Genomic DNA, 11561 nt, shown 5'->3' with positions numbered 1-11561 from the left:
GATAAAGTGTATTTCCCGAAATTAAATAAATAATGCTAAGTAAGAATTTGGCATTCAAAACAGGAGATCCAAAACTTAAAACTAAAAGTCAAAGCAACAAATAAAGGAGAAACTTTCAAATTATGACTCCCTCTATAAACTATAAAAGGAAGGCACTCTTTAAAAATGTTGGAACTAAAATAATTAAAGTAGAGGTTATATATTCACTTCTCCTAAAGGAACTAGGAAATAAGCATTTATTTTTGTATGTACCTCAAACTCGAATATACATTTAAGAAATATTCTCTAAAGATTTAAATTAAATAAAAGGTTATATAGATATTGTTTTTCTAATTAAATAATAAACATCATTTCATGTGTCTCAAATTTATGGTCTTAATTAAATTAAATAAATGTTATGAAGGGCTCTTTAATTATTGATGTGAATAATTTACCCACTTTTCACAAATGTGAACATCTATTTAAATAAGTAGGGTACAAATAGATAAAATTATACTTGCATCCCATGCTGGAATTTTGCTTGTGCATAAATGGAAATTTAGAGTTTAAACTTGGTATGATTTGGATTTGAAATAAGAAAGGAAAAATAGAAAAGAAAAGGAAAAGAAAAAAGAATTCGGTTTGGGCCAGGCAGATCCTTTTCGACCCACTTCACATTATCCGCGCAGCTCTGCTCCCACTCTTCTCTGCGTGCTCGGCCCAACCGTGTTGCACCGACAGCTGGGGCCCTGGGTCCTCCGCTTCACCGCCATGCGAGCCCCACTATCAGATTGCTGGCTCGCGCTCAATGGTGTTCCTGCTCCGCCGTCTGTCATATGGACCCATGGTCCAGACCACTGCCTGCCGCCATGCTTTCGATGGACGTGGCGCCCGCGGGGGAAAACCGGAACAACCTTCCCCACATGCACGCTGGGAGGTTGGGGTTGGGAGCTGGGGATAAAACCGTGTGCTGGGCTCCTCTCTTCCACCCAGCTGCGACTTAAGGAACCGACGTCCATTGCCGCCGATAACTTCTACATCGCGGTGGTCTGGTGGGCCGACTGCTCAAGGGAGGGGTCGTCGTGGATTCGCCTGGGCTGGTGGCTGATCCGATCGTGTGCGGAATCCCAAAGCGCCCAGGGTTGTGGTCGGCGCCCGTATTTACGGTCGGGGCGTTGATCGTCGGTGGAGGATGACCATCTTGGCGCTACACTTCGGTGAGTCCCACCCTCCCCTCTGCGGTGTCCAGGTGCTCCCTAGGGTATGGCTTGCGAATGGTGAATGCGAGGTTAGGTGTGGGCTTGGGGTTCGTGTGATGCCGGTTGAGTTTTTGTGGCATGCGGTGGTAGGGGGAATGGCGCGTCACCACCGAGCGTGTTGAGGGTCGTGCCCTGATGTCGCGTTGGGGAGGTAACCTGAGTCTGCTAGAATTTCTTATTAAACCCACCATCCGCCAGGGAGGTAACCTGAGTCTGCTGATTTTTGCTAGTTTAACCCTGAGTTTGTGTGTAATAATGTGCGCGACCCAGGAACAGAGAAATCTGATATTTAAATATAGAAATTGATTTTTAGTACACAAATAAATCCAGAAACTTGTATAATTCATATTTAATTCATTTCAGGTCCAAATTGATCCATTCCAGTTGCAATAATTTTGTTTTAATATTGTTCATCATATAGTACCTTTGTTTAGCCATGAAACTTGAATTAAAATTATTCATTTGAATTACTCTATTCTAGGTACCAAATAACTTTGGAAAATCATAATTAATTCATTTTAACTCTGTTTTAATCTATTCAAGTTGCGTTAACTTCGTATAAATATTTACTACGCAGTAGCAACATTGATTATATGATATCCCATACTTTTATAATTAGGTAACTAATTTGATTAATCTATGTTTTCTGGATTAGCTTATTCTAATATTAATATAATATCATGATCTTATGGTTATCTTTGGCCTGAAAGATGATTTATAATCTCTACTACGCGCAGTACAAAAAAAATACTACTGTGGCTTAGGATTCGAACTGTGGCTTAGGATTCGAACTCTAGACGTCTCAAGCACAATGTGTTTAGCCTCCCACCCTCTCGCCAACCCGACTGGTGCTGGATTACATCCAATCTTGCGTTCTTGTATTTTTAGGATGTTCAGCAAACAAGTACTTTTAACCTAGGATTTCTCTCCTGAGCCACGGTCTTCGTTTACCAGAGGATAGAACCACGGTCTTCGTTCTCCAGAGGCTAGAACGCAGCCTCCTCCATACCTCCACCGATGGCGGCCTCCTCCAGACCCCAACGGCGGCGGCCTCCTCCACCGGCCGGTGGCCTCCTCCGCCTCTCCCCCTAGCCGGCGGCTTCCACAACCCTATCCCCCGTCCAGCGACCTCCACCGTCTCTCTCCCTAGCTGGCGGCTTGCACGGCCTTCACTGCCCATCCAACCACCCCGTGCCGCAGAACCAGTCACAATCGGAGCAACCGCTCACCCACGTCCGCATTTCCCCTGGTCAGCGGATTCCCCCCACTTCCGCGCACCACTTCCACGACACAATCAGAGCAACCGTTCAGTTCCACTAAATCTGCACGACTTCCACTTCGCCTGGGACAGCACACAGTCGATGAAGATAAATAGTGAGCATGTTCGAGGCATCACGCCTTCTCCTCTGTGTACGAGCTCGAGCACGCGTGTGTGCGAGAGCCGGAGTAGTTCCCTAGAGAGCGTGGACGACCGTGATGCATCGGTAGGTCTGCTAAGTCCTCCGATGTCTCTCCCTAACATCTACGTTCGTGAGTCTTGCTCAGTAAGCGCTATCTTTGTCAGGATATCCCTACCACGACTCCAAGGAAGACGAGGACTACGCGCGTGACGGAGAGCGAGGACGACTGCAAAGCCTCTCAACGTGCTGCCAGGTCCAGTGGAGTTCAGGTAACCACTGAAATCAACACCTTCTTTCACTGCAACTCTAATGTTCAGCATCTATTGCATCTCTTTTCATTATAGTTCTATGGACTACATGATTTATGGTAAACCCTAATTACATACTAATATAAAATAATGGTCTTTCAATGGGGGAAAAGAGTCGTAGAAGAATTGATTTGTCTTCTGTGTCTTGCCTAATTTCATACCAAAGCCTTTACCAGGTGCAGTAGCTGCTGTAGATGGACGACCTGTAGAAGTATTGCTTGCAACTAGATTCAAATATGGGTCATATGCTAACCCTGTACTGTTTCTACTTTCTACATTTGATTGGCAATAAGTAATGTAGTCCTGTTGTCATACAAATCATGAAGTTACAGTCACTTATTGATAAGGCGATTGAACTGTGGGGTTTTAGCAGGGAGTTTGAAGTTCTATTTGGTGCCAAGCTCCTAAACTGAGAAGGCATAACAGGCACACAAGTAACTGTTATTTCTGTCCTCCAAGCTTAGATGTTCTAAGCTGTCCATGGTTAGGATAAACCAATATGTAAGCTCATAACCTGTGTTTGGGTTGGGATAGAAATTGGATCACTTCCAAATTAGTTCCTCCTAACATCCAACAACCTAGCATGGTCTATTTTTTGGATCTCTGTACATACATTGGATCCATTATGTTTTCTTGTTCCAAATTTCCTCGAATTAATTATGTGGATATTTTATTCTGGTTGATAATGCAGTTCATGTGCATGTTAGCATATAGTTCTCTGTGGGTCTTATTATTTAGTTGGCATTATGATTTTTGGATCTCTATACACACATTTAGATCGGTAGTATTTTGAGAAATCTTATTTACATTGTACTAAATATAATGCTCTCATAAAATACATTGGTAGTACATGATGTTAGTTTAGTGTCACTTTTCAGAGTCAAGTTCAGTCATCTACCTCTGTTAAAATATTTGAATTTCACAAGAGAGTTATAGCCAATTCAAGCTACGCAGAGATTTCTGTACTGCTGGACACATAGGTAATCTATTTCTATACCTTGCCATTGCCATTGCAATAATTTTTCTATACAGCTTACCTGCCATAATTTATCTCTTATATAAGAAATGCTTTTTTTGCGACTAGAGTATCTTCCTTCATCTAAATAAACCATTCATCATAACATAAATTTGCACTATAAGTTATTGATAACCTGGTGTGTTTTTTATGCATGCCTCTGACAGGCATAATCTTTTAAGAATACAAGAAATACTCTTTATTTGTGAAATTATTGTTTTGCTTATTTTTGCCACTTTAATGTCAAGAAGGTCTGTCCTACGCCTAGCTCCACGTGCTGCTGTATTATATGCATACAATGAAAACAAAATAATAAGAAATATCTAGAAGATGTCCTCATATGGTTTATTAATTCGTCTTTATTGAATATTTGAATGTCTTGTTCTACTACCAAAGTTTGAACATGTCTTGTTATGTCATGATTCATTACCAACTTGTAAATTGTAATTTGACATAATCTTTGCTTAGTGCATGTTCATTATTTTTTTACTATTAATCAGTAAATGGTAGATAATTAAGCACATGCATTGTGTTGAAGACAAATTTAAAATTCAAATTCAAATTAATATATGGACATAAGTTAAGTAATGTAATGTCAAACTTGTGTGTATTGGGGTATTTATTGGGGTATAAAGTTTATATACATGCATGCTTCCGGTATATAGAGGTTGATGCTATTTTTTTAGATAAAATGATAGTTGAAAGGATGAGCTGGTAGTATGCTTTTTGTACAGTGTACTTGCACCTGTCCAAAATTTTCTCTCACCCGCTTCTCTTCATGCTTCTTTCTGGGTCTACAGTTCAACATAAAGAGAAACACCCTTAAGTGAGAGTACTTGTTATAGTTCGGTCTCTTTTTCCGACGCTCCTTTTAGTGCTTTCCTTTGAGTTTCATTCCTGCTCGTTCAACCACACAAGATGAGTAAACTGTGGAACATCTCATGTTCATGAAAATGATCTCTACCAATACCTTCCGCTTCAACGTCACCATCCAGAATTGTAATTTTTGAATCATTGCTTCATTTGCTTGTCACATCCACCCATGATCTTGAACACATACTCCTTGACCTCCCACAACAAATTAACATGGCAAATCTATATTTTACATAAGAAATCAGCAACCTGCTCATTAATAAGAAAATCTTGTAATTTCATTATGATGTAGGAAAACCTATTTGTTTGCTGCTAAATTCTGATACCTTTAAATTGATAAAGGGGCTTTGTTTGCTGCTAAGTTCCGTGATTTATTTATTTACCTATTTCTCATTATATTCAGTCATATTAATAAAATACAACGATATATTGTTCATCTTATTTTAGCATTTTTATAAGGAGCGACATGAAGCCAAAATTTTATAGCTACAAGATTATATGTCATTTAATCTTTTTAATGATTTTTTGTATCTTTGAAATAATGCCATGATCGATCCTTCAAGATCAATGGTGTTATCAGGTAGACTTAACCAAAATAGGACAGTTCCAAGCCTTCGACCATTTCCTTCGTAAGTACATAGTTCACTTGTCACGCCTATATGAATGAAGAACTTAAACTAAAGTTCGTGTTTTATATAGTTTCGTGTTATTTGACGATGTTCAAGATGTCAATAACCTACCACAAGTAAAGAGTGTATTTTGGTTAAGACGGTGGCCTCTAAGAACGCCGACGAACTCCCATCCATGGTGGCATCCATCCTCACATGTTTTCTGCTGAATTCATTGGTGACCCACCACTCTCACCTAAAAGACGGTGCCCTCTGAGAACACTCATGAACTCCCATCCATGGCGGCATCCATCGGCCGGTGAGGTTCAAACCAGTGGAGTGATAAGGAACAAAGGAAGAGGGAAGGGGCTTAAGAACCCATGGGATCTCTTCTCCTCGACTTATGTCATGGTGAGGACAACAGGGGATAATGTTTGGAGGCGACGTCACACCATGGCAGTGATGGTGACGGGCTGTCCTTAATCGACGCTAAGCGCACGAATTGAGTGGAGTTTTTTTTCCGTGTCTTGTTATTATCCAGTCTAAGTCTGAATATAACTAATATTTTTCTACACAGGTTTGGTGTCTAACTGAAAGACGTATATGGATCCATTCTGAAATAATGATGTTCGTCCTCCATTAAGAGAACTATCTAACAATACCCTTGAAGGTATACCTACTAATAAAATGCCTTATGTGACCTCTCAACAAGGTTTTAAAATGGAAAAAATAATGGTTCAGGAGGACGTGCTAACGCAATGCAATGTAAGAGGGAAAGAGAAAGAGCACGATATGCAGCAATGAGTGATGAAAAAAAACGAACTAAAGAAGTGTCGTGAGTCACGCACAAAAGAAAACCTTGAGCACCATAAGCACTCAAATGGTATGTTAGCTATACCTGTGCATCACTAATCTTTATAGTAATGCTGTTCTTATGTGTTGTCGGGTTACTTTATGTAGATGAATGTCCAGATATGTCTATAAGCGACGGAAGCATCATTGATTGTACTATACCGTGTGATACCACTCTAGGTAATTACATTTCTCTGATATGTTAATGAACAACAAAGATTAATAATGGAAATGTATATGACGTGTTAGGAGGACGTGATGATGCAAGACAACGTAAGAGGGAAAGAGAAAGAGGTTGATATGCTACGATGAGTGCTGAAAAGAAAAATGAATTGAAGAAGCGTCGTGAGTCACGAAAAAAGGGAAATGTTATGCACCATGAGTATTCAGAAGGTATATTAACTATGCTCGTCTGTCACTCATCTTTAAAGTAATAATTTTCTTATGTTCTCTCGGGTTTACTTTGTAGTTTGCAACATCCCTGCAAACAAGGACAACAATAATCATCAAAACAATGAAATTGAGGATGTTGATGATGATTCTTATCAGTTGCATAAGAATAACTCATTTGAGGTGCATAGAAGACTTGGCAGTGAAAAACTTTCCACACATTTGTCAGGTGTTGGTTGAGATGATGTTTTATTTAGAAGTAGTTAGATTTATTATGTTTCATAATCATTGTTGATATAAATATCTACTAAAAATCTGTTATAATGACTGTTATTGCAACTATCTACTAAATCAATGTTTACATTGTGTAGATGAATGTCCACAGGTGTTTGTAAGCGACAGAAGCATCAAAAATCCGACTGTACATTGTGATAACACTTTAGGTAATTACATGTATCTGTTATGTTATTTCACTATATCATGTTGTTACACTCTAGATAACATGCACCATTAGTTGGTTGAGCTCTCATCATTCAACCTATATGTACACCTAAGACCTTTGCTATTTTCAACTTTAAAGTCGCATTGGGTCAGACGAGTCATCAACATGATTCCAATCAAAGTTCAGAAGTTTTAGATCCAAGGGAACGTAAGAGAATACGAGAAAGAACTCGATTTGCAACTCAAACAAAAGAACAAAGGGCATTGCGTAATACGGAATCATGTAATAAGATGGCAAGGAAAAACTATAAAAGACGATAACGAGAAATTAAACTCCAGGACTTAATCGGCATTGAGGACCCGAAGTTTACACCGGAGCTTGTGTGGAGTTCAACAGATGCTGAAGCACCTCATGGGTCTCTATGTAGCTCCGAGGGCATGGCTATCCCTAAGTTAAGTCCAACACCTTTCGTTCCTAATCCATCACAGACTGAGGATGTCGAGAAAGACAGTATGACAGAGTCTCCTAGACGGCAAAGACATAAACGTCATGTGTCGTCCGGCCAAAGACAGACCCTGGTGTCTCGTCAAAATCAGAAATTTCATTTAGCCATTGGAACAAACTTCGCTACTGCAACTAGGGATCGTGTAATGGAGAATGATGTGGATAATGAAATTGATCATCAGACTGTTTCAGAGATCGACAACAATGGTAATTACTAATCCATCCTTAATTAATTTGACACATTAATTATAGTGGTAAACTGACTTAACACAACTTTCCATCAATAGAAAGTACCGGTCTATGTCCATTCCCTCACACGGAGAGTAACAATATGACTGAAGGAGCAGACATTGGGATGCAACACCAGGCAGCCCCGACTATCACTACCAATGGTAATTACAAGCCCATTCCACTATTAATTCCCTAAATATTCTTAGTGGCTAAATTCATGTGAAACAATAGATGATGTTGAAGATGTGCTCTTTACAGAGGATGATGATGAAGCTGTACTTTTTGAAGATGACGAAGACGAAGGATACCTATTCGCTGGGCAAGGTACTTGCGTAATGTTTTTAATATAGACTTTGAACGTTTCTAGACCTGTACGTCTTATCCATTGTTCTTCGAACACAAATTTAGATGGTGAATCTGGTGAGGATATCGATATTGATGAAACACAAGATGCCTTTACTGTTATCCCTGACATACCTGACCCGTACGACAAGGTGTATAGTATCATACCTGAAGAAACATATTTGTTGAACACTGTTGCTGATTGCGACTACTGTAAGGCAAAGAAGTTTCAATATGAACCACCTGGATTTTGTTGTCGTAATGGACAGATTGATCTAGCCCCATTCGAGACACCATCTCAGCATAGGAGGCTGTGGGAGTGTGCAGATGCTGATGCGAGGCACTTCTATGATAACATTCGATTTTTTAACGGCCATTTCTCGTTCACTTCTCTATATTGTTGCCTTGACAATATGACTACTAATATGGATCGTGGTATCTACACGTTCCGTGCACATGGCATGATGTACCACAACGTAAGGTCGTTTGGTAGGGAAGCTGGGGGGGGAACAGAAGCACCTTGAGCTTTACTTCTACGATGATGATCCCAGCCTCGAGCATAGATATCGTAAATGTCGTCAAGAGCAACTTGATAAAGACAAGGCAGTTATTAAACATTTAGTTGAGATACTTAAGGGAAACCCATACTCTGAGCACCTTAGGAGTATGGGGCACGTTGATAACATTGAAGACTACCATATTGCCTTGAACCTTGATCAAACATTGAACCAGAAGTTATATAATGCAACCATCACTTCGGAGGTCGCTGCAGTTTGGATTGAGGGGAGTGAACGTCGAGGTCAATTCAATAATAGTGTTATGCTGCATGGGAAGGATAGGTCAAGCCATGGCATCCGTTCATATCATGGATGCTATGATGCACTATCATACCCATTGTTCTTTCCCAAAGGTGAACTTGGATGGCATGCAAATATTCCGAAGTCCAATGTTTCCATGGATGAAGTAGAGGCGTATCGTGACCAACACAGGACAAGGGATGCAAATGATGACGATACAGGTTAGTTGTTTCTTTGTGAGTCTTATATAATCCTTTGTTAAGTATGTTTTTAGCAACACTAATTACTACAACTTGCATCTTGCAGAACGACCCAACCATCAATGTGTGTCTGTACGTGACTATTACTGCTACAGATTCCAAATTCGCCCAGGTATATTCAATCCAATACTTCATGGGAAGCGTCTTTTCCAACAGTTCGCTGTCGACAGCTACATCAAGGTTGAGAGCTCTCGTTTGGATTTCATACGTAGAAACCAAGACAGATTAAGGGCAGATCTATACAAGGGTTTGGTAGAAAGCTTGCATGAAGGCGAGAACAGAGCAGACAAAATTGGAAAGTGAACTGTGTTGTCTACATCATTTATCGGTGGTCCTCGTGACATGAGACGCCGTATATGGATGCTATGGCCCTTGTGCGGAAGTTTGGGAAACCATACATATTCCTTACTATGACGTGCAACCCCAATTGGGATGAAATAACAAGGGAGCTTCATCCTATGCAGTCGCCACAGGATCGTCCAGACCTTGTTGTTCGCATATTCCGTGCGAAACTAGAGGAATTGAAGAAGAGATTGACTAAGCAACATATTCTTGGAAAGATCCATGCTTATGTCTATGTCGTGGAGTTCCAGAAGCGAGGTTTGCCCCATGCCCATTTTCTACTCATCATGCAGAGAAAGTACAAGCTAACATGTCCTGACCAGTATGATCTACTGATCTCCGCTGAGATCCCTGATAAGAAGAAGTACCCGCAGCTGTACAAGATGGTTATCAAGCATATGATGCATGGACCGTGTGGGTTGTTAAATCCTAAATGACCATGCACTAAGGGTCGTGCTTCATGCAAACACCATTATCCTAGAGCTTTTAGCAATGCAACGTCTCAAGGAAAGGATTCATATCCTATTTATAGGCGTCGTGATGATGGGCGTAAGGAAACGGTTCGATGTTGTGAATTGGACAACAGATGGGTCATCCCTTACAACCCTTACCTCCTCTGGCTCTTCAACTGTCACATCAATGTTGAGGCGTGCGAGAGCATCAAGGTTGTCAAATACTTGTTCAAATACATATACAAAGGCCATGATCGTGCGTTTGTGGCTGTGACAGATGCAAACAAGGCTGATGGTGACGTTGATGAGATCAAGCAGTATAGAGATGCTAGGTGGGTGACCCCTCCAGAAGCCCTCTGGAGGATATTCAGCTTTGATCTAAGTCAAAACTCTCCACCAGTGATGCAACTGCAGCTCCATCTTGAAAACATGCACATGGTGTCATGTCACGAGCGTGCTAAAGTAAATCATGTTGTCCAACGTCCAGGTGCCGATAGGTCAATGCTTACGGCATATTTTGAGGCAAATAGGCTGCACGAGGAGGCTCGGGGCATCCTTTACCGTGATTTTCCTGAGTGGTACACTTTGCAACAGGGAAAAGTGTGGCAAAGGAGGAAACGAAACACGGGTGGACAGGTTGGTAGAATAGTCTCTGCTCATCCAGCTGAGGGGGAGCGCTTTTATCTTCGACTTCTCTTAAACCATGTGACGGGTGCTACCTCCTATGCGGATCTAAGGACAGTAGATGGTGACACACTACCATCTTTTCGTGAGGCAGCACAAAGGAGGGGATTGCTTGAAGCAGACAACACAATAGATGAGTGTCTCAACGAAGCCGCTATTTACCAAATGCCATCAGCACTACGAAGGTTGTTTGCAACAATACTGGTATACTGTGAGCCGAACGATGTGGCAGAATTATGGCAGAGACACCTTGACTCAATGTCAGAGGACTATCACCGTAGTACTCAAAGCAAAACCCATGTGCAGCAGATGGTCTTGATTGACATTAGAAACATTTTGCAGTCAATGGGTAAAGACATAAATACATTCCCTCTCCCTGCTATCATCGACATATATGACGATTCACATGGTACTGATAGAGAGATTTACGAGGAGGAATGTATCGAGCCGACGATAGAAGATGTTGCTATGAAAGAAACCCTAAACGAGGAGCAGAGGTTTGCCTATAATAAGATCTTATCTGTCGTTGACACCAATAACGGTGGAGTGTTCTTTGTGGATGGGCCTGGTGGGACTGGAAAGACCTATCTGTATAAGGCACTGCTTGCGGCACTACGCAGTCAGGACAAGATTGCAGTTGCAACAGCTACATCTGGTGTTGCAGCTTCCATATTGCCTGGGGGAGGACTGCCCATTCGCGTTTCAAGATATCACTTACTATTGATGATGGTGTTGTATGTAGCTTCACAAAACAAAGCGGGACAACAAAGTTGCTACAAAAAGCATCGCTCATTATCTGGGACGAGGCACCAATGACTAAGGG

General features: G+C 41.0%; 1 pseudogene; it reads left to right on the top strand.

Annotated features, from left to right (window-relative positions):
- The first annotated feature begins 6416 nt into the window (after positions 1-6416).
- Positions 6417-7446, top strand: LOC103646783 (uncharacterized; annotated as a pseudogene).
- The last annotated feature ends 4115 nt before the right edge of the window (positions 7447-11561 follow it).

Source organism: Zea mays, chromosome 2, assembly GCF_902167145.1.
Source record: "Zea mays cultivar B73 chromosome 2, Zm-B73-REFERENCE-NAM-5.0, whole genome shotgun sequence".
Lineage (NCBI taxonomy): Eukaryota > Viridiplantae > Streptophyta > Magnoliopsida > Poales > Poaceae > Zea > Zea mays.
The sequence above is the reverse complement of the archived record's forward strand: the minus strand, read 5'-3'. Positions and strand labels throughout refer to the sequence as shown.